Source organism: Pimephales promelas, chromosome 11, assembly GCF_988280905.1.
Source record: "Pimephales promelas chromosome 11, fPimPro1.hap1.1, whole genome shotgun sequence".
NCBI lineage: Eukaryota > Metazoa > Chordata > Actinopteri > Cypriniformes > Leuciscidae > Pimephales > Pimephales promelas.
The window spans coordinates 35,796,184-35,796,524 of NC_142779.1; positions in this window are offsets into that span (position 1 = coordinate 35,796,184).

Consider the following 341-nt stretch of genomic DNA (forward strand, 5'->3'; position numbering starts at 1 on the left):
CTCACACTGTAAAAAATTTACTGTAAAATTTACAGTAACTTACTGGCAACGATTAGCCAGTAAGTTACTGTGAATTCTCTTTACAGTAAGGGTACTGTACTTCCATTTACAGTATTTTATGTTTATACTGTGAATTCAAAAACAATTAAATACTGTGATTTTAGTTGTATTTACAGTAACTTACTGGCTAATCGTTGCCAGTAAGTTACTGTGAATATGTTTTACAGTAAGGGTAGTGTACTTTTCACAGTATTTTATGTAAACACTGTGAAATCAAAAACATTGAAATATTTTGATTTTAGTTGTATTTACAGCATTGATTGTTTTACTGTAGAAGAAAA